Source organism: Ammospiza nelsoni, chromosome 3 (genome assembly GCF_027579445.1).
Source record: "Ammospiza nelsoni isolate bAmmNel1 chromosome 3, bAmmNel1.pri, whole genome shotgun sequence".
Lineage (NCBI taxonomy): Eukaryota > Metazoa > Chordata > Aves > Passeriformes > Passerellidae > Ammospiza > Ammospiza nelsoni.
This window is the reverse complement of record NC_080635.1, coordinates 4,145,215-4,167,591: the sequence shown is the minus strand read 5'-3', so window position 1 is coordinate 4,167,591 and position 22,377 is coordinate 4,145,215. Positions and strand designations below refer to the sequence as shown.

General features: G+C 42.8%; 1 protein-coding gene and 1 long non-coding RNA gene across 3 annotated transcripts in view; one reads left to right on the top strand and one right to left on the bottom strand.

The window, feature by feature from the left end:
* The window catches only part of LOC132070753 (uncharacterized), a 48,013-nt gene extending 30,491 nt beyond the window's left edge, over nucleotides 1-17,522 (top strand). Inside the window, exons 2-3 of the long non-coding RNA XR_009418037.1 lie at nucleotides 12,430-12,555; nucleotides 16,931-17,522. This is a non-coding gene — a long non-coding RNA (uncharacterized LOC132070753). The remainder of the gene's footprint in view (nucleotides 1-12,429; nucleotides 12,556-16,930) is intronic.
* The window catches only part of EFEMP1 (EGF containing fibulin extracellular matrix protein 1), a 45,362-nt gene that overhangs the window by 14,369 nt on the left and 8,616 nt on the right, over nucleotides 1-22,377 (bottom strand). The window lies entirely within an intron of this gene.

Below are 22,377 nucleotides of genomic sequence, written 5' to 3'. Positions count from 1 at the left end.
TCTGTACTCATGGTTTTTGGCTGATCCTGATGGTAAGTTCAGCTGGACAAAAAAAACAATTATTGCCTGCTTGCTGCTTCCCCATGTGGAAACCCTTGGAGGGTTTTGATGTTCTGGCCAAGATGTGGGTTTGTGAAAGGTGTGGGGAGTGAGGCAGCCTCCTGCCTTCCCCAGGGAAGGTGGTAAGGTTGCCATGCTTGGAGTGGGTCTGCTCCCACCTGAGCAGGGAAATCCGTGCTGGCAGAGCAAGGCTGGTGGCCTGAAGGTTGTGTTTGAGGGAAACAGGGTGGGAGGAGAACAGCAGCACCTGGAAACATTTCAGTGCTGGCATCTCCAGTATTGCAGGAGTTACAGATGTGTCCTACTGCTGGGACTGATACAGGGGTGAGGAAGTGAGTGAGGATTTCTGTGCTGAAAGCAGAGCCAAATATGGATTGTGTTGGTGCAATCCCAGAGCAGCCCAGCCCTTGTGGAGTATGGGAAGGAGCTCTGGTGCATTTAGCAGTGGTGCTGCAGCCCCAGCCCTTGTGGAGTATGGGAAGGAGCTCTGGAGCTGAGCAGTGGTGCTGCAGCTCTGCCTGTGAGCGAGGCCAGAGGAGGCTCCAGCTCTTGGCACTCAGTGTGACCCAGATCACTGTCCATTACAGAAATAGTCTGTTTCCAGCTGTCCAGAGAGTTACTGGAGAAAAGGAGGTGTGGGAGTCATCAGAGGGAAGCAACAGCAACATTGGAGTTTCCTTGGCATGGGGCAGAGCAGCTCCATTTCTCTCTGACGGGGTAGAGGCAGAGTTATTTATTTACCAAGGCACACCTACTTCTCTGCCCATGGGAAATGGCACCATCCCACACTGGGGACTGGGGATTAATTTGGGATTCCCACAATTTGTTTGTGGCTCTTGAGTGGGCAGGTTGTCTATCTGCAGTTCTTCAGGGTCTGACCAAACTCAAGTTTCCAGATTTTTTTCCTAGTTACGTCCCCCCCTGTAGGGAAATCATTCACTCTCAGGTCTTTGTTCCATTGTTGATATCAGACTTTTCCAACCTGTGAAATTCCTAGATTTATCATGACTTTCACAGTGCCCTCTGACCTGACAGTGATTTTGAGGTTCCATCAAATCCTGCTTTTAGTCTGTATCAAGTATGGGAAGCACATGACCTTCCCTAGATTCTACCACCTCATTCCATTTGCTGTTTCTTGACAGAATCCCTGGGCCTAAGTAGAAACAGTAAATGCATTGGGAATCCAAACTTGTGGTATCTGCCTGGTGCAGACACCCATGGCCATGATTTGGTCTCTGAGAAGACACTGCAATCTGGGGCGAGGGTGTGATACAGGAACACCACAGATCTCACCAGCTCTAATCCTGAGAGCAAGATAAAATTATCTGACCTTTCCTCTCTAGCATGAATGTTTAATAATGTGTTACGTGCATGTGTATTTATAATAATTAAAGAAATTAAAACAAGGCTCTCCACTGCACACACTTGTCCCTCTGGGGAGAGGGTGAGAGAACAAACATGTGACAGATGTTTGTCATGTTGCTTAATGCACTACTGGAAAGCACTCAAGATACCACAGTGATGAGTGCAGTATAAGAAACAGATCTAGAAAGAAAATATGGGGCTTTTACAAGCTCATTCTTGAGCATCTTTCCTCTACATCCTCTTTTCCAAATTTAGTGTCATCATGATAAAGTTCATCTCCAGAACTGTTTCAGCAGCTCATTCCATAGCTGAGACTTTTGCCTTAAGCAATTATCTTGCCTGATAAGAAAACACCGGAAAACACTTCGAAATCATTCCTCATCAACTTTAAATTTCTTTCCTAGATGTTGTACAAGCATTTGTTTGTCTAGGTAAGCCACATAAATTACACTAGTAACTAGTAATGAAAGTGATCTGCTCTTTCTTTTTTTCTTTGTTTTTTAATCTCACATTTCTAAAGGTTGTGCTGTTCACTACACATAAATAAGGGCTGTAATTTTGTATTAGTTAGTTAAAAAACCTGAATGGTGTTTGATTATTGATGCAATCTGTGAAATACAGTTTAGTTCTTAAACTCACTATATCTGAGTCTGATTGAGATTCTCAGATTTTTACTCCCAGACAGTTTCCCTCTGGACAGTTACATCCTGTGTAGGTGGAAAAATTCCTTTGAAATAGTCTGGGTGTCTTTAACAATCCTTTCAGATTAATCTGAAAAATGGAGCTGGGCTACCTTCAGTGTCTTGATCACTGTAATAACTGAACTGAGGGAATTATGTAGTCTTTCATTAGGCCACTCAAAATGAAACTTATTAAGGGACTTATTTGTACTTTGATTGGAAAAACTATTTGCAAAATGGGTTCAGATTGAGTATTTTAATTTCTGTCTGTTGCTTGTTAGTATTACATCCAGAATGCTGCACTGGAAGGATGTGACAGTTCTGAAGTTGAGGATTTGCAAAGCCCAGAATTCAGGTTCTCTGAACACTGAATTCAGATCCATAAAGAATCACAACAGAATCTTTAATCTCTGTTTTTCCTGCAGCCTTATGCTTGGGCAAAGCTGGCTGTGCCCAGAATGGGTTGGGTGGTGTGAGCCTTTGTTAACTTGCTGTAAAAAATCCTTAAATTGAAGTCAAATTCAGTCTAAGGAGAAGTGGGGCAGAAACACAACAATTAAGGACACCATGTCTCAATGAAGTGATGTGTGAGCTCCACTGCTCCTCCAGAAATGTGAATGTAAATCCTCAGCTGTGCTGTGGTAAACAGGGCCTTCAGACCCCAGTGACTCACCCTGATGTAAATTCTGCCTTTGCAGCAATTCCCAGGGCTGTTCTAGAAAGCTCCTTTTGGAAGTCTGGGCCATCCATAACTCTGTGAGCTAAGAGAATGCTCTGAGTTGCACAGGCAAGAGTCTGAGGTTTGCAGGGTGCTACAGCCATGGTGTGAGAGCCATGGAGGGCAGCAGAGCTCTCTCCTGTATTCCTTCAAAATATAAATCAATTTGCATTTCATAGTTTTAATTCCACAAGCTTCACTAATGGCTATACCCAGTGATTCCCTCATTTTCCAAAAATGTGCCCACACTGCCTCTTGAAGTGATTTGCACAATTCTGTCCCTGCACTGCTGACTTTGGCAGCCTGCTCTGCATTTCAACCACAGTTGTGTACAAAAATTTTGCCTGACCTGCTTTTTAGCTATAGCTTTCCCTAACCCTCATGTATGGCTCCCTCTTTTAGAGGTGGTTTTTCTGCTTCTCTCCTACACTCCATTCTCTCAGGCTCTTATCTAGATCCTTAAAATTTTCTTGCTAGCCTCTCTTTCTCAGCTCCAGCCCTGGCTCCGTTCCCTTCCCGCTGTGACTCACTTTTCCCAAACCCCCTGACTCATGCTGCTCACTCACTTATGCAACAGCTTAATCTCTGCAATTTGCTTCGTATCATTAGAAGCAGCACATAAAACCAGGAGATGCATTTCACCAGGGCTTTGGACTTTTGGAGAAGAAATGCTGTTCACATCTACCTTCATCTTATTTAGGCCACTTGAAGCTTTTCTCCTCCTTTCCAGCACATACCTGTCTGTTGTGCTCAGAGCTGGAGAAATGTTTTCTTAACTAACTCAAGTGTATCTTGCTCCTGTGACTGAAGTGTTCAGCTTCTTGCTGCTTGCTGGCTCTTAAAACATTGCAATGTATTACAGCATCTTCTTGCTCTCTGTGAACATCCTCCTCTGTCCAAACAAAATGTTTCCAGGTTGCTTTTCTCTATCCTGGTCCATAGCAACCTTAATATTCCACTACATACAAAAAGAAGGTTCTTAAAATATTTTATGGGATTGAAATTCTTATTTCTGAGGAGCATCAGTGGAGCAGCTCCTGAATGATTCATAGAAATCCAAATCTGTGATGGTCCTACCAATGTCAGTGTTGCACTTGTCATGGGCTGCAGTGAACCTGTTCTCAATTTGTTTTGAATGTAAACCATAAATATTTTACTTAATGGGTCTAAATTCTTTGAGTTCTCAGTGTGAGTGAAGCCAGAAAATGACTTGGTCTATTTTTCCAATGGATTCATCTGAAGAGCAAACATCAGCTCCCACGTCAGCAGTGGCACCAGGCAGTCTGATATCAGTCTCACAGTGATCTGCACGGGGCTGCAGCATCACTGACAATTTATTTAACCTCAGGCTTCTGCCAAAATTTTCCCTTTCTGACCACTTCATTAACTTCTATTCTGTCTGGAAGATGTTTCATGCTGGCATCTTTCAGAAAGAACCACCTGAAGATAACATACTGGGAGAAATTAGACCTCTACAGTTCATCCATGACTATGAGCTTATTTTATTTGACCAAATGAAGTATTCTGTCCCTTATTTATGTTCCTTATATTGTTCTTGCAACTGAAGCCAGGCTCACTGCTATGTAGTTTCCTGGATCCTCCCTGATCCTTTCTTACACATAGGAACAACATTAGCAACCTCCAAATTCCCTGGTTCCCTCCCCAGCCTTAGCAAGCTATCAACAATTTCTGTCAAAGGCTTTTCTATTTCCCTTGCTACTTCCTTCAACATTTGCAATGTTATTCATCTGGGCTGGATGCCCAGACAGCTTTTAACTCATTGGTGTTGGGAGATTGTGCTCTGTGGTGGTAGAGCCCAGCATAGGATCTGTTACATAACATCAGGGCAGGAGGCAGCAGGAGATGAAATGTCTTGAGAAATTTCTCGTTCTTGGAGTGGCAAAACCTGCTAATGCAGAGACCTTCACTCCAAGTGCTGTCATGAGGGACCCTCTCTAGTTCTGCACAGCTCTGCAGCAGGCCAAAACCTCCCCCTTTTTTGCTGGTTTTTCCCTTTTAAATTTTCCTTTGCCCTTTCATGTGAGGTATGTTGGCCCGATTGCCCTGGTAACAAGTTTTCACAGTTGAGTGAAGGTAATCTGCACAAATACTTGTTTGCACAGGAAAAGGAGATGTGGGAGCCAAGACCTACATTTAAAGCAAATAGGTGAGGTAGAATGTTTAAATTAATGAGATTTTCCTGAAAAACTGAGCTCCATTTGGTGTGCTGAAACATTTCCCCTCTCCCATTTGAGAGTGCAGCAAAGCAAATTCCTGGTGGATTCATCTCCTCCTGCTCCTGGGGGTCATGGCAGAACACAAGAGAAGCAAAGCGTTGATGTGGTAAATCTGGTAAATTTGCAAAAAGAGAATTGAATGCACCACAATTCATTGTGTGATTTTGGTATTTGGACACACTGCAAAAGTGTCCAGAGCAAGCTCTGTGGATTTGGGCAAGTTACTCAAGCCCAGAGATTCCAGGAATAGGAAGGTACAGGAAAAGCATCCTTCTATGAACAGGCCAGAGTTAACAAGCTGCCCTAAGTGAGCCTGCCCTGCAGTTTTCTGTCACAATTATCTATTGTCTCTGGTATGTCCAAAGCAAATTGGCTTATCACCCAGAACAGCTCAATAAAGGAAGGAACCATGGCTTTCAGCACTAGAACATCTCCCACATGCTTGTGAGAGGCAGGCAGCTGAGAAGGGAGAAAAAAAATGAATGAAGCTATGAAGTGATGCATTTGAAAATGCTTTTCTTCCTTTCTCCTGCTCTTTCCCTCTGTGTGAGATGCTCCTGCCCTCTCCAGCACACACCAAGCACTCTGGGAGGTGCATTGCACACAGGAAATAGCTCCTAATTCCAAGATCCTTTGGAATTAGATGGATATCTCATTATCTAACCACAGCCACAGTGAATTAATGTGCCACATAAAACATTGGTAACACATTAAAATGATCATTGCAAGTGAGAGTGGTGTGGCTGATATGGTGTTAGTCTGAGGCACAAGGCCCCAAACTGTTCCCAAAAGGATTTCCTATCCAGTGTTACTCCAATGTTATTGTTAAAATAAGAACGTGGATGATAATCTGTCCTTGTGTTGAAAGTTTCTCAAAGGGAAGAACACTTTAATGCCCCATTAGAAGACCACATTGTTAACCATTAGTCTTCCCACTCATTGAAAGCAAAAGTATTCCATGCCTTTGATGGATCTAGATTAGTTTAAAATTTGTATTATTTGCTTTATTTTTGCTGGAGCCATGAATGGAGTCATTACAATCCACTAATTCAGAGCAATATATCTGTGAGTCTCTGAGTGCTCCAAAACATGAGTTGTCATAATGGTAAACTTTTGATTTCCATTTTGCAATAGCTTATTTTTACTTTCAGTAGAGTATTTCCTGCTGTTGCTTTCTTGTGATTTTTATGCTAGAGGTCTAACAACTTGTGCTTTTTGGTTCATGCCTGCCCAAGTGGGGATCACCCACCCATGATGACCAATACACTTGGACTGTGCTCAAAAACAACAAGGGTGGATGAAACTATTCCATTATTGCAGATGAAAGAGTTCTCCCTGACATCTGGCATATCATCTTCAAAACTGATATGGAACACTTCCATTAATTCAGCTTAACGTTGTTTTTGTGAGTGTTCCAAAGTATTTTTAACATGAAGAAATAGCATGCAAACTAATTTCCTATTGGAAAGTAAATGTCTTGTTCTTATTTCTAATTCACACAGTTATTAAAAAAAGTAAAAAATAAAAAAGGATGTTCAGTTAACTTGAAACATACTGGTTTGTTTACTCAAGTTAATGGAAAAGCTAGTCAGTGTTTGATGTAAAGCTGCCCCCTTGCTTGAAAGAAAACCAAACAACTGCTTATGAATTATGAATATCTCCTAATACTTTCCAGAATTATCTGAAGGATGTATTTTTCTCTTAATTATGTACACTTGAAAGTTCCAAGTTCCCTCTTCATTTCCATTTTGTTTATTTCTCTCCTTGGAAACCTCGTAAGCATTTTCCTTTAGCTAGGCTTGACTGAACAAAATATCACTGCTACAACCTGTAATATTGGAGAAATCAAGGCCTGAAAGCTCATTGTGGTTTTTAATTAGGAAGTTGAAGCTCATTAAACCTTTGCAAGCATTTTCACAGCACTTACACTGGCAGCTGCTGGATCCTTGCAAAGGAAAATAGAAATATCTACCCAGAAAGTGAGTTCAGGGCACACTTCAAAAATCAATTTTCATTCTGACTTAGCTCAGAAAACAGCTCCTGCAAAAAATGTTGCTTATCTTGTATACTGGCATGCCTTCCAGTGGTTTAGTCCCAGGCAGAAGTACAGGACCTGATTTTGGGGGTTTTTGGTAGTGGATGTGTTGCTGACACAAGAAACAAGGGACCTTTGGAAGGAACTTCAGATGTAGGACAAGCGACTTAGAATATTTGATATGAGCCCCATTTTATCAATATCATCTCCTTCCCCTTCAGCTTTTGCAGGCTGAATGAGCCTTTTTAGGAATTCCAGTTTCCAAGCTGAGAACATTGAAGTTCAAGCTGAGTTCAATAGCAGCTCTCCAAAGCAGAGGGCTTATCTAAATGATGATATTGTTTTTAGCACTAATCATCCTATCTGTTGGCAGTACCAACATGCTGCAATCTCCACAGCTCCCCACATAAATAAGCAGATTCCTGATGCTGTTCCAGCTTCAGAAATGCCTTTGAAGGCATTATTTAGTTCTGAATTTTTCCTATGTGGTTATGTGATACTTTTAGCACGTGGCTGGATGTACCCACAGATGCCTTGTTTTGAAGAAATGGATCTAAAACCTATTTCAAGTGTAATTGGCAGGCACTGGGCTGTGAAATAGAAATGGTTAAAAGAAATTCTCACTTGCACTCCTCCTGCAGCTTCTGAATGATAGAAGAGTAACAGCAAACTATGGAAATAGTACTTAAAAAAAGACACTTTGGTCGATTTGGTCCAAAATATACTCTGGGGATGGGAGGGGACTGGAAGAGCTGGGATAGAAAAACACAATGTTCAGGTTGCACAGTTCAAGTGAAGTGAATGGGTGTGCAGAAGTTAAGGTTTCTGTGGCAATATGAATTTGACTATGTCAAAAACAAGTAGTGTTAGTTCTGATCTAACAAAACCATCAGGAACTGGATCTTATAAATTTTTGTTTGTCTGTTTTTCCCTAAGAATTCTTATTAACTGCCTTCTCCTTAGAACTTAAGTGGAAAATTCAATTTTCCTTGTAATTCTTCACATGAAGAGAGCTTAAAATTGAGTTTGAAGTTTTAAAAATTCTTTGTTTGTAAGAGAATAGATACAAGAGGCAAAGCCAGGAAGGATCAAAACTGAGGCAGAGGCACCAGGGCAAAAGAAATCAATCCTTTGAAGGTAAAATAAAAAAAAAAAGAAAGAAAAATCAGTATGGATACTAATGAAGGAAGGAAAATGAACATGGGAAAAGCAAGACAGGAGCCCAGGGGAGGTTGTGAAAAAGGGGAGATTGATGAGAGGGGTAACTGAAATAAACTGAGGGTGTGCAGTCCACTGGAGTTAGTAAGTTACAGCAGTGCTTGGGAAGTATTTGTTGTTCTTTCAAAAACCTGACAAAAAAATTATGAAAACTGAAAATTATTATTATTTTGGCCCCATTCTAAGGTTTTTCTGGGGTTTAGCCACATTTTTTTTTCTGTGTTTGGGAACAAAAAAAAAAAGACACCAAAAAAACTTTGTTCTTTCAATGAGTCAGTAATAAATAAAAATGAACATTCTAAAAACCAGAAGTTTCCTTGGGAAGAGAGAGCTATTTTTTCTTCCAAATTTCCTTTGACTTACAATTGGGATGTGCTTTGCTCTCAGGCTGAGGATTTGCCTTCCCAGCTGCCTTTAAGCAATCAAGTAGAAGTAGCAATTGGGACAGCTTTGCTCCTTTCTTTCTTTTATTTTTTTTTCCCCTGGTGTTTGGCTGGGAAGTTGCATGGGTTTGCCTCAGAATAGATGCTGTGCTACCATAATCCTGGCACTTTTCACTGTAAATGAGATTTCAGCAGTGTTTCCTAGAGTAAGTGGAGAACTCCTGAAGCATTCTGAACATCCAGCTGCAGGGCTGGAGGGAGGGGGAAGTGCAGCAACCTGCTTTGTTTGCCTGAGCATGTGATTTTTTTTCTTTTTCTTTTTTTTTTTTTTTTATTTTAATACCTTGTGATCTTCACAGACTCCTGGCGAAGCTTAAAAGGTTAGCTTGAGAAGGGAGTGGCTATCATTTGTTTAGAAAATAAATAGCAAAAAGTAGGCCAAATACCAGTAAAGTTCCAGTTTTAAAATATTAAACTAACACACAACATTGCTGACCTGGAAAGGTCACATGAAGTGGGAGAAAGGATGTATTTAGAGTGATTGCCAGGCAGGACGTGGGATCTCTCACTGACTTGGCAGTAGATACTTCAGCTCTATTTGCTGTTTCTAATGCTCCTTATTTGCTAGGTTGTTAAGTTTGACAAGATCCATGCTTTATTTGTCAGTATTTACATGGTATTAAGCAAGTGTGTAAATCCATGCAGAGGGTAACCAAGGCCTACCCTGCCTGCTTTTCCTGCTTCATCTTTGGATATAGATAGGATGCTCAGAAACCTGGGACAAGGGAGGCTTGGAGGGCTTTTCCTTTGGGGAGTGCTATCAGATAACAAGGTTATTTGTGACAAGTTTAAACTTGCTGATTCTGGTGGGATAGGTTCAGTGCTTCCAAATCTATCAGTGTGAGAGTGAGGAAAGAAATGACTGCTGAAATGACAATAGAGCTGTTAGAATTCCTTCAGAAGAAGCAGGAAGATTTAATGGAAATGTAAAGATGTCAGCGTCCCTCTGTATGGCCTGACTTCAGGGCTCTTGGCAAGCATGGAGGAGAAAAGCCAAGGCAGCAGATAAATAATTGCTGCCACATCATCCCAGCACATCATCATCACTGCTGGATGAGATGAAAGGTATTTACAAAGCAGAGGCTGCCAGCAGAACACAGGCAGCCCCAGCTTGATCCAGATCCAGTTGTAATCAATAGGAGCCTTCAGCTGAAGCAGAGCCTGAAGAACAAACTGAGTGCCTTTGGAAATGTCTTCCACGGTGAGCTCTGGAAAGCCAGCCCGGAGCTCAGCAGGAGCTGGACATGGGGGGATGCAGTGGAGTTTTGCTCCACACATTGTTTGGTGGGCTGCAAAATTATACTTTCCTTCTCCCCCTTAAATCTCCCACTCTTGTGTTTTTCTTTCCCTGTTCCTTTGGGTTCTGCCCTTGTAATTTTTCAAGGCAGAGGATGTGCCTTTGTTTGTGAAGAGCGAGGCGAGTTTATGGCACCCTATTCATTATATTTATGAATCATATCTAACTGAATTTTTCCCATAGCCCAAAGGTGGCTGATTGCCCAAAGGCACTGCTCCTAATGCCTGTGTTTTCTATTTATAAGGTGCATTTTAGTTGACACCAGAAGCTGAGGGAAAGACTTGTGCTTGATATCACTTCTGCCAAATGAAACCCACAGAGAAACCGTGGCCAAAGGAATTCTGTACAAAAGTTGTCCGGGCTCTGTAATTTTGTTCACGTGGGTACATGGTAGTATGCACCAGCTGCCAGTAAAAACACTCTAAAATAGATACAGCCCTGTGCAAGTCTCCAGATGATCTTAAAATGTACAGAACACAGGTAAGGGAGCACGGAGAGACAACCAGGCTTTGTCAGGACACAGCCCGCTGAGAAAATCAGCTTTTGCAAGGTGGTTGTGAGAGGAAAAGCAGCTCCTCCAACAACCCCTGCTAGTCCCTGTAAGTTGATGAAATTCCTGAAAGAGCACTTTAGAACCAAATGAAAGGAAATTGTTGCTTTTGAAGCCATTTGTGGTTGTGACCAAGTGTGGGTGCTCCCCAGAACGTGTTGATGCTTCGTGAGCAGCAGAGCCAAGGACAGGCTCCAAGGAGGGAACATTGGTCTGGGCCATTGCTCCAGCTCAGGAGAGCCCTGGATCTCTGGCAGGGCTTGGAAAGCTCCAGCAGCACAGATCCAGGACACAGAGAGAAGATCTGTGGGACAACCATTAGCACTGGTGCCTGTCCAAACCGAGCTTTTGCCTCCAGAGAACAGCAGGAATAAAAGGAATTGGCTTTGCAGCTACCAGGGGGAAGGGAAGGAACAAGCCTTGACAGATTCTCTGGACAAGTTTTTTGAATACTTTGTGGCTTGAGATGCTTCTCTTGCTTCTGGCCCCAGGAAGAAAGATGAGTGGGAATCTTTAGAACCATAGAATGGCTGGGGTTGGAAGGAGTCTTAAAGCTCATCTAATTCCAACCCCATGTCATGGGCAGGGACACCTTCCACTGTCCCAGCTTGCTTCCTGTCCAGCCTGGCCTTGGTCACTTCCAGGGATGGGGCAGCCACAGCTTCTCTGGACAATCTGTGCATGGGCCTCACCCCACAGCCAAGAATTTTTTTTCCTGATACCTGATATAAACCTACTCTCTCAATGCAAAGAAATTAATTGCAAAAAGTTCCTCTCCATCTTTTTTGTAGCCATCCTTTCTGAAAAAGCATTGAGGACCTTTTTATTCCTTTTTTTTTCTTTCCTCAAAGGGTTTTTGCTCAGTTCTCTGTGTGTTCTGTTGCCCTCTTTAAAAGGCATGAGATCCCAGATCTTTATGCTCTTGCAAATGGAATGTATGAGCCAATGCCAGGGATGCCTGTCTGCATCCTGGCACATCTGAGGGATGCCCAGGACATTGTCAGTGCATTATTTGGCACTGCCTGGCTGGCTGGAGCCCATAGCAGACAGCCATGAATGTGTGATTAAAATCCACTGCAGAGGTTCATGGCTGGGCAGGATCCACAGGGGAACATGAGGGCCTCAGATGCTGCTGAACACAGGCCAGTGGTGGATGGGCAAAAGAAATTCTGCTCATAAATTCTTGGAGGATGGGAGAAGAGATTTCTCAATTTAGACTTTCATCAAAGCTATTGGAAAAAGCAGTCAATCACACTCAGAGATGCCTGCCTGCCTCAAATGCCTTCCAGATGGATTTAATTCCATTGATTGCCCACCCAGCTTTGTGGTGCAGCAGGTAAGGGCAGCTCCATGCCATCCTCACTGAGCTGCTGGATGGCAACAAAATTGACTGGTGGCTCTTTCCTCATGGAAGTGCTGCCTTCCAGGAACTGAGGAGGCAAGAGGTGAACTGGCAAAAGATGAATCTAGGGGAGGTTAATTATATCCAAGTAATTAATGCCAAGAGCAAGGAATAGAATGAAAAGGTGAAGGAAGGAGAGATGTAGCTGAGTATTGGGAAGATAGAATAAATGATCTATGAGCACATTCATTTCTTACCTATAGGACAAAGGGGGGGATTGCTTAAAATTCTGAAGTTGGAGTGTTTTAAAGTAATTTTTAAAAGTAATTTACTAATGCTATTATTTATGCAATTACAGTTGTTAGCTGGAATAACCCAAACCAATGTGTGCAGCATTAAGCCTTGTCCCAAACTAATCAACCTCAAATTCCTTGTGTGAGTTTGGGAGGTCCAGCCTGGATTTCTCTCTGCTCTTGGCTTTCAGAAGCTCTGGATGTGGAGAAGGATTCCCTTGTTGTGCTGCTCCAAACCTGAACCAAACCCCAGGATGATGCTCAAGCAGCAAACAGAGAGGACAGAGTGGGACATTTCAGGGGACAGCGAGGACCAGGTAATGAAAGTTGTGGGTTGTAAAGATTTTTTTTAACAGCTTTTTCACGATATAAGGTTTTATAATGCTCTACTGAAGAGGAGAGGAAGTTTTTTTAGCAGACTGAAAACATGTGGGCTTCAGTAGCTTGAAAACTTTCATAGATAGCATTTAACCAACTGCCCTGATTTAAAGGCTGGGTTTAATGAATCAGATGCTACCAATAAATATGCAAAACACCAGTGGAAGACTAATGACAAGATTGGTTTCTAGCAGTTAATTGAACATCCTCTGTAGTGAGATCCGTATCTAAATTAATTTAGGATCTAACAGACTGTTAGTTTGCTTTGGAGATTTCATGGACAGGCAAAAAAAATCAGCCTGAAAGAAAAGAAATAATGTCTCAGCCAATAACCAGAGGGTCTTCTGCAGGGATTTCAGAGGTTCAAAAACACCTCTGACAAATGAAATCCAAGTCATGAAGGTCCTTGTACCCTGTTATTTTCTTGACTGGGAAGTGTTCAGTGTGTTTTAGGAACAAGTCCAAACAATTTTTAAGGAGTTAGGTCTTGTTTTCAATGAAAGGAAAATAAAAAGGAAGCAAAGTATAATAGATAAGTAAGGCTAAATACATATTAAAAACAAAAATCTTTTCAAAGCAAAGAACAATGACCTCTTATCTAGATAAGGTCCAGCAAACAGGTTAATTTTTCATATAGCTTTAAAATTCTTGGGCTTGATTTATTATTCCCCTTATTTGTGCAGGAATTTTTATTTACCCCACAAGGCTCCACACTTATTACATGTACATGTGCTTGCCCAAAATGTCCAGTGGTGAAGAGCAAGGCCCTTGAGCCAGAAAAGCAATCTGAGAGGTTCCTGGAAAGATCTCTGGGGATACAGTTACGTGTCACTCTGTCCCAAAGCAGCCCCTGCATCCATCTGCTCCTCAGGAGGGACAAAACTGATCTGCTTTGCAGATCATCAACAAGCTGGAAATTCAACTTCCAGAAGGGAGAAGATTTTACAGAGAAGACACTGAGGAGCTGGTTCTTGTAACCAAGCCAGGCCTCATTTCCTAGAGAAGTGGCATGAGGTATTTAGTGAGTAGAAGTGACAGCATGGCCTCATCTGGCACTGCAAATTCAGAGTCCTGTTTGAGTCACCATAAATCATCAGCTGTAAAGTCTCTGGTTTCCTAAAGGAGCAGCTTTATTTCATTAACTTTTTGAAAGTGACGTTGCTAATTGTACCATAATTTATCCAGGACCACAGTGTGAACTGCTGTTTTCTGTCAGGTTTTGGCCCTCATTGCCAAGAGTTTAATAAAGAAAAGAGGAGGGGAGAGTGAGGAATTGAAGAGAAACAAGAATTGAAGGGTATCTAAAAGGGGCAGCATTGGTAGATGTGAGACCAGCTGGGATATTCAGCAGAGGGATCTGAAGTGTCCCAGCAATGGAGCTGCAAGCTGAGTAAACAGGCAATTCCTCCCATCAAGGCTACTCCCTCCCATACTCTCAAGCATTTCCTACCCACCCATGAGTAGGATCAGTGTGTGCCTGGTATTGCAGGCTTGCTCTGGCAAGTTTAGTGAGGGGTTTTAAAATAAAAGTTCCTAGCAACAACCTGATTGAGGCCAGCAGTGAGCAGTTGTGTAAACTGAGGCATGTGCAAAGGTGTCAGGGAAAATACTGGGATCTGAATGTGTGCTTTAAATGCTGGAATGCAACTGAAGGTGTCTTAATGTGACACTTCAAAGTACAAACAGTGGTTTTGTTTGTTAAAATCATTCTTGATATTCTCTCAGTACTTGGAGAAGCTTGGTGGGCACTAGCTATGAAAATATCTGCAGTTATTCAGAGTTCAAGTAAGCACAGTCATGGATCAGTGAAACTTCCCTTCTTTCCTTGTTTGTGGACACACATTGATACTATTATTTTTTTGGTTGTTTTTAACTGGAAATTAAAAAGCTGCAGAGCTTCACTTGTAGTGGGAGTTGGGTCATGGGAGGCTGGGAATGACATTCAGCCAGTCTGCTCCTCAGGAAAATGTTTTCATTCAAACTTAGGGCTGCCCAGAATTTTTACCTCCCCTTATGGAGAACACTTTTTCACTTACACATTTGTAAGAAAACAAAAAAAGTGATTTACCCTCAAGTCTGCATTTTTAGCACATCTCTTTTGTGTGTATCAATCCAGGATGAATTGTAAGGAGGGATTCTAGGTACAGGGAAAATTTTTTCACCATTAGGGCAGTCAAGGTGTGGAACAGGTGCCCAGAAAAATTCTGTACTCTACTTCCATGGGGTTTTTCAAGCCCTGACTGGATAAATCTCCCAGGTCTGATCTCAGATCAGAGCAAGATGCCAGGCTGGAGACATTCCAAGGCTCCTTCTCACCTGAACTGGGCTGCTGTAAACAGACTCTAAGCTATTAACCAGAATGGAGAACTTTGCTACCTTTCTTTCCTCTGACTTTTTATAGTGTTTTTTGGGCAGGAATTGAGTACAGTGAGGTTTCTGATTAAATCATGTGGGGACTGTCACACAACTTTTTTTAATGCAACCTAAGTAAGTTCAAACCAAGCAAGTTCAGCCCAGCTGTGAAATAAGAGAAGAACTGTAAGGAAACCAGTTGGTGACCACTGGGCTAAACTGTGAAATTAGTGCTAAGAATAGTTAACAATGGGACATAAGCATTTAATTTTTCAATTAAGGACAAATGATAGGAATGGAAAAACCTGCATATTATCATTCCAGTTTTTAAGGGCTGTTGTGTGTGCAGCCCATCCCAAGTGCATCCCAACGGGACAGTAATGCTGTCTGAAGCTGGCTGTGTGTGACAGAGGCAGCTCTGGAGCTCTGGAACAGCCATGTGTGTGATGGTGCATTCCATGGGGATGGGCTCCATCCAGGCACATCCCACGGCTGTCCTGCTCTCAATGTTACAGCCAGATGAAAAACCACTTTTGGTTCCGGCTGCCTTTTTGCTGTTTTTCCTCTTCTTACACACTTGGGTTTTTTCTTGCTGGCTGAACCCCCCAATGGCCATTGAGTATGTGAAAATCCAAGCAGTCCTTTTGGTGTGTTTAATGCTTTGCTTCCAGCTTCCTGCTGGGGCTGTGGCAGGGGTGGGACCCCACCCTGAGGACCAGGCAGTGCAGTGGCTCCTCAGCCCAGCCTGGTCACACATGAGGCATGTGAATGGAGCCCCCGGGGCTCCTCAGCCTCACCAGCCAGAACGTGCTGAGGCCACTTTTTGGCTGGCTTGGATGTGACAGATACTAAACCAAAGAATCAAATGCAAGGAATGAAATGAGCTGCTCCTGCTGCTGCTTTTGTCCCAGATGCACCACTGAACACAGCAAGTGTGGGGCGTGATGTGCTGGCTCAGTCACACATCACAAAATCCTCTGAGTTAAAAGGGGTCATCAAGTCCAGCCCTTAAGGCAGGAGGTGCATGCCCCATGAGGCTGTTTTAGTGAAGGACAGCTCCTTCTCCATGCACATCTTGTTCAGGAGAATGGGACCTTGGAGGCCCCTGGAAGCTGTGCCAGTACTCAGGGTCACTGAATTTCAGTATTGCTTGCTCTGCCCCACAATAACAAACCCTGATTCCTGTGATGACAATGTTCTGATATCAATACCTGATTGTTTTATATATAAATTCCACTTGACAGCTAACAATAGGATTATTTATACACCCCTTTATCAGAACTACAGAAACATTTGTCTGAATTTCCCAATAGTTTTAATTTTTAACAAAACTACACTGATCTGTGCTCTCCAAAAAAGACTCAGCCTTGTGGAGCCTGTAGGGCCTGAAGTGGTTCCATTATGGGACTGAACATCTGATGTGCACCAGGCTGATTATCCAGAGCTTTGGGGAATTGGCTTGGTGCTCAACCCACAGATAACAGCCACCAAATCCAGAGAGATGGAAAACATTCTGACTGTGCTTTCTCAAAGTGGGCACTGGGACATACCTCAGAAAAGTACAGATATCACCAGTCTGCTCCTCAACAATCAACCTCATCCTGACATTTGTTAAGAATTGAGGACTGCCCTAAGCATAAATTAGGTTTGTTAACCTTTTCAAAAGTTGCTGCTTTTTAACTTCTGCTCTCACTGTATTAAATGTCCAGACCTTTGTTTGATCAAGTTCCTAAACTGTTGGCCTCACTCCCGTCCCATGGCAGAGATTTTGGGAAGCATTTCCTTCTCCAACCATGCCACTTTCCAGCATCACAAATACTCGAACTGTCAATTTCAAAGTGGGAAAAAGCAGCTACAAACCTGCCTTGATTATTTCTGTATGGTTTTGCTACACTTTGATCTACTGTCAAAGCCTCTCTTCATACCCAAGCTGCTGCTCTCTCCTGTTGTCCTGTTTTTCAGTGTCCCCCTGTCCCAGGCTCCGCAAACAGCTGCCCTGCTCCTGAGCTGTTTGAGAGGGGAGGAAACCAAGCAAGTGAACTATTCCTGCATCCCAAACAGCCCCTGCATGGCTCTGGAGCTGGGGAATCCCCCAGGAAGCTTTTAGGAGGGTGGAGAAAGCAGAGACAAGATCAAGACCAGCACTCTGAAGCTGTGCTCAGGGGAAGAGCTGAGGGTGTTCGAGGGTGTTGCTGGGTGGATCCCCTTGGCTGGTTTTGGGGTTTGGCTCCATTACATGGCTGTGCTTTCAATTTATTTCAAAGGTGCCTGGAGCCTTATAAATCTGCATACATAGTAAGGAAGAGATTCTCCTCACAGTGGATACTGAACTCTGAGTGTAACCAGAATGGAGAGAATGTTTGGATTTAAGTACATAATGAAGCAACTTTTTTGTAAAAATGTCTTGTCTAGAAATGGGGAATTTTCCCTTTTTATAGGCATAGAGAGCCACAGTTTCTAACAGAGGAATACTTTGTCTTGGAACACACACAACAAAGTTTTCCCTTCCCCAAAATCGTCCTTTTTCACATGCTGATTAAAAGATTAAAATCTAGGAATACAGTTTCTGGATTGTTTAAATAATGGTCAGTGTTTGCAATGGGGAAAATGGGTGTGTTTTTCCTTCTCCCAACTTTTCCTGCACAATTGCTCTCAGAAGTTTGGTTCTAACTCTCTTCCACCTCAGGTTAATTCAAGCTGGAAAGTTCTGCTGCTCCTGCAAACACCAGAAAGCCAAAAGGTGCTTAGTGGGGTTAAGTCTATAATTTTTATCTGCTTGTACAGTGCTTTCTGCTCCAGGGAAAAAGTGCTGGAAATGTCAGCAGTATCTTTGGGTATTGCAACCATCCCCAAATTATTTTCTACTCCAGCAACACATAAGGAGAGAGTGGGAAAGAAAATCTGCCTTGATGCTTCAAGTTAAGGCAGATAAGAGTGAGAAAGGTCTGGATGCAGAGCACATACAGGCAGGATGATGTCAGGGAAGAACACCATTTTTCTTTCCCCTTGGGAAGTGGGAATGACTTTTGGATTCTGCTCTCTTTCCTGATTTAGGCTCCAACAACTTCTGGGAGGAATGAAGTCAGGTGTCATCCACAGCCCCCAGGGGCAGAGCAGGGGTTGCTCCAAAGCCCTGCTTATTTCTGATGTGATTCTGTGCTCACTCCCTGTGAAAGATTCCTATATTCCTGTTTAACTCACCCAAGGAGTGACACACAAGTCCTTGTTTTATCCAGTCCATGTTTTATCATCTCCAAGTTCTGTGGAGAACTGGCTCCTGATAAGAAAATCCCTTGAGAGCAAATTCATTTAAAAAGAAAGTGCTTTAAAAACTACAAGCAAGTATTTGTTGTGCTTCTAAAAGTGTTTTTAATTCTACCTACTCTGTATCCCAAGCACTTAAAATTCTTCCCAGAATAAGTTTAGACAGGAGAGAGACTGTTTCTCCTGGTTTTTATTTTTATAAAATAGGTCACATCAGCTAAAATCACACTTAAATTTCTGCTCATTTTGCCATGTTTGATTCCTTTGCTCTGTGTAAGATTGCTATTAACTGTTAACTTGTTGGCAGCCTCTTTAAAACCACACAGAACATTGTTACCTGTCAAAAGCCCTTGTATTTCCCAATTCTAAGTACTTCTGACAACAATCAGCTCTCACAGTATTGATAAGGATTTCTTTCTAAATTTATAAAGCTACAAGATATTCAGGATTTTTTTGTCCAAATTACTGCTTTTCTGGAATTCTGGGGGTTTATATCCCATAAGATGCTCAAGTGCAGGGTCAGATTTGCTTAAATCATCTCACACTGGGTCATGCACCAGACCAGGAGTTTCCTTCTGGTTAAATCCAGCTCTTGAAGGCTCAGCAATGTCTTCTCCTGCTCAGAGCTCATCAAAACAGGCTTAATTAATTAATGTCCACTCAAAGGCATGAATTTTTTAAATCAGGAGTTAATAAAGCCAGATTGAGAATTTCCCAAAGTAAACATCTCTTCCCAGGAGCCAGACCTTCACACACTGAATCCTTTGTCATTCCATTCAAGAATTTCCCTTTGGAGTTATTTATTTAAGCCTTTCAGTAACAGCAACAGACAAGGGGCTACTGAAAATCTAATTTTAAAAATGCTTAATTAAGAGCTTGGGATATATTTTGCCAGGAAAGGTCTAATTCATTCCTGAGCCTCAAGAACTTTTTATTAGCACTGTAACTTATGAAAGTGTGTTTAACAAATGTTTTCTTAGTCACTTTTTTCAGCTTTGATCATAAAATTATACCTAACAAAAACTAGACATTTCTCTACTCTGCTTACAACATTTAACATGGTTTCAGATTAACAAATGAGACACAAATGGGAATGAGCGTCAAAGGTATTTTATAATAACTACATGTGTGCTAAAATAGTTCAGAGTTCTGTAATTTGCAAGTCCCTCTTGTATTTTTAGTAAAGTTAAAAGGTAGATGAAAGAAGGTACACACAGCATTCCTGTGTATTTAGTATAGGGTTTTTTTTCAGGTTACATTTTGCTGTCTATTGAATTATGGCAAATAACTTTCTCTTCAAAACTGTTGCTAGCTGGCTGCTATGAAAACAAAATTTAGCAAATTAAAGATGAAACAGATATTTCTTTGTGAAATTTTGTACTTTTTACTAATGAACTTTATATGTCTGATTACCTATTCCATTGTCCTACAGAGAACAGAGATCTTACAAGGCCAGTTGAGATCTTCCAACCTTGTGGACAGAAGCATCTAAACCCTTTGACAGGCATGTGGAAAAATTCCCTTTCATAAGAACCTTCAGCCCAAAGGAGGCTTACATTTCACATGACTTATTCTAGACCATGCATAAATTATGATAGCCCAGAAAAAGCAGCTCAAAAAGCATCTCAGAGGGAAAGAAAAGAATACATATTCTTTAAGTAATGAAAGGAGGTGGTCAAGCTCAGCTTCCATTCATCCCAGTTAACACAGACACAGCAGAAAGGGGTTGCCATGACAAAGTGCTGCACAAGAGGACTTGACTACACCACAAAAAGTGTGGAATGTTTAGGATGCAACCTGGTAGGTGAACTCAAAAATTACACTCTCCTTGTGGTTCCTACCAGACCAAAAATATCTTGCTAGGAGGGAGCCCTGTAACACTCCCACTGGTTCTGACAGTAGGAAAATGGCAAAGCAGCAAGTCTGACCACCCTGAATGAATTCCTGCAGTGCTGGAGACTCTGGGCTTGGCTGGGATTCCCTAGCAAAGGACAGGGAGAGCAGAACAGGCATCCCTGGGTGGTGCAGGAAGCAATCAAACAGGTCTTTGCTGCCTTTGCAGGAAGCTTTGTTCTTCCTGCAGGGCTGTTTTGGCACACAGAAACAGCAGCTATCATCTGCCCTGGCCAGCATGGGAAGGGAGATAGCACTTGGAAAGAGAATAAAATGAGGAAAATAAGTTTCAAATTTCAGCTCTTGCACTAGTTTTCCAGCTTCCTAAATTTGTGTTCCATCACTAGGGATGCTCAAGAAAAATCTTGGACCTTTGAAAAATGTGTCTGCAATGCTGAGATCCTTCAGAAACGTTCTAGCAAATGTGACTCAGTAAGCCAGAGTACAGGAGTGAAAATAAAACCCAGGTAAGAGCACTTCCTTTATACACTAATTAATCTGATGTAGGAATCAGGTTTGAAAATGGAGGAAAAAAGTGGTGGTTGAGAGAAAATCCTCCTGAATAAAAAACTGGGGAGAGGAGGAGCACAGAGCCTTTCTCAGGAGACTGGGAGGAAACAACTGCTCAGAGCAAGCACAGTGAGAAATCCCAGTGGCAATAGTGTCACCATAAAATTACCTGAGAGAGGTGCTACAAGCAGCTGCCAGGGTGCCTTGGCACTGTGATGCTGTGGAATGTATCCCTCTGAGAGCAGGTCTTGGCACAGGGAGCACAGCCTGTGCTGCCCCAAGTGCTGTTCTGTGCCCTCTGCTGCAGCAGGTGACAGCCCTCACTCCTGGTGTGGCTTTCCTGCCTTGTGGGATGCACAGATCTCAGTGTCTGCAGCAGGTACAGGGAATTCCTCAAGAGAGAAAGAAGTGCTCTGAGCTGTTACAAGGGGTGCCAAGTACTCTGGGTGCCAAGTCAGGACCAGGCATGAGCACATTCTTCCCCTCTGCTATCTGGTGTTATTCCTGATTGCATTGTGAAAAAGACCTCCGGCTTAGAGAGAGGAATTCTGAAGGAGGACAGATGGCTGGAGTTTGGACTTTCTTCAGGCCATGTGCCTCCTGAATCCATTTGCTGTGTTTTGTCTGTCAAAACATCAGCCTCCTCCGAGCTACTAAGGCAACAGGCTTTAAAATCAACAAATGCAGCCCACGAGGATGACAGCTGAGGTGACTACTGTGTGATCCCATTCTCCTGCTGCAGGAAGCCATGAAAACTGCTAATGAGTTTACTTAAACTTGAAATCCAGTGCTTGCCTGCATAATCCCAATTCAGGAAGCTAAGGTAAATACAATTTGGGGAAGCTTGCTTGCCTCTAGCACACTTAGCACGATGAGCAAATGGGAGGAATCTGTAACTGTAACACACTGAGTGTATTCCTGCAGGGGTCAGGACAATGGGAAAGCACTGACTGATTCGGGAAAGGAAGGCAGCTGCTAGTATTTATGCTTGTGATGGATGTTCACAGTAAAATGGTCAGACAGAACAGAGAATATCTCTCCAAGGTCTTGACTTGACACCCACAGCTGTGCAAATAGCACAGATGGGAAGATGATTCAGAGTGGCCTGATTTCAAAAATGCCCAGAACCAGGCCCTCAAAACAAGATGGGCTTTTGTGAACGCCCCTGTGGACCCTGAGGGCTGCTAAAGAGATGCTGCTTTGCAGCAGAGTGCAGCAGCTTCACAGATTAACAGCTTGAACAGTTGGTTAGGGAAGGGCTGATGAAAGATGATCTCTGCATGATGTATCCAAATGTACAAGGAATTAATTGGAGGCTATGAACAGAGAGCTGTGAAAGTGTCAGCTTGTGTCCTTCTGTAGATCCTCTTAGACCTGCAGAATTCCTATGGCTTGTCCCAGTAATGAGCATTGGAGTGGCACATGTGACCAGGTCAGTCTCAGAGTGGCTACAGCTGGCAACAAGTGCTCCCCACTCACTGGAGTGCTGCACAAACACACGGCCTGAGGGAGCCCTTGGAGCTGCTGCCATCCTAAACCACCCAACCAGGCCTCATTTCTCCTGCCACAGGCTCTGTCCTCACCCTATCCTCAAACTCAACAGGCCTAGTGGTGTCACAGAATCACAAAATAAATTGGGTTGGAAGGGGATCTTCAGGATCATCTTGTTCCACCCCTTTCACTTTCCACCGTCCCAGGTTGCTCCAAGCCCCATCCAGCCTGGCCCTGGACACTTCCAGGGA